The following is a 725-nucleotide window of genomic DNA, read 5'->3' as shown; positions in this document are numbered from 1 at the left end:
TTGGCCTCTGATCACTGCTTTTGCTGTGTCCCAAAGATTTTGGTATGTTGTGTTTTCATTCTTGTTTGATTCAAGGAATTTTTGAATTTCAATTTCGATTTCTTGTCTTACCCAGTTTTTCTCAAGGAGGGTGTTGTTCAGTATTCATGTGTTTACTCTTTTTCTGTTGATCTTCCTATTATTGATTTCTAATTTGATAGCATTATTATCTGAGAATATGTTTTGTAGTATTTCAATGTTTTTAAATTTATTAAGGCTTGCTTTATGGCTTAACATATGGTCTGTCTTGGAAAAGTTCCATGTGCACTGGAAAAGAATGTATATTGTGCTGCTGCTGGGTGAAGTGCTCCGTAAATGTCTATAAGGCCAAGTTGATGGGTTGCATTGTTTGGCACTTCTGCATCTATGTTGAGTTTCTTTCCAGTTCTATCTTTCAAAGAAGGTGGTGTATTAAAGTGTCCCACTATGACTGTGGAGTCATCTATTTGGCTTTTCACGTCTTTTAAAGTATGATTTATGTATATTTGGCCTCTTTCATTGGATACATAGATATTTATTATGCTTATATGTTCATGTTCAATTGATCCTTTAATCATTATATAATGTCCTTCTTTGTCTCATATGGTGGTTTTTGTCTTAAAGTCAATCTGATCACAAATTAATTTTGCCACTCCTGCTCTCTTACAGTTGCCATTTGCTTGATATATCTTTTTCCAACCTTTGAT

The sequence above is a fragment of the Orycteropus afer genome, unplaced genomic scaffold (genome assembly GCF_000298275.1).
Source record: "Orycteropus afer afer isolate SDZICR_OR568_19922 unplaced genomic scaffold, OryAfe1.0 scaffold00139, whole genome shotgun sequence".
NCBI classification, from domain to species: Eukaryota; Metazoa; Chordata; class Mammalia; order Tubulidentata; family Orycteropodidae; genus Orycteropus; species Orycteropus afer.
Note: the sequence above shows the minus strand (reverse complement) of the source record.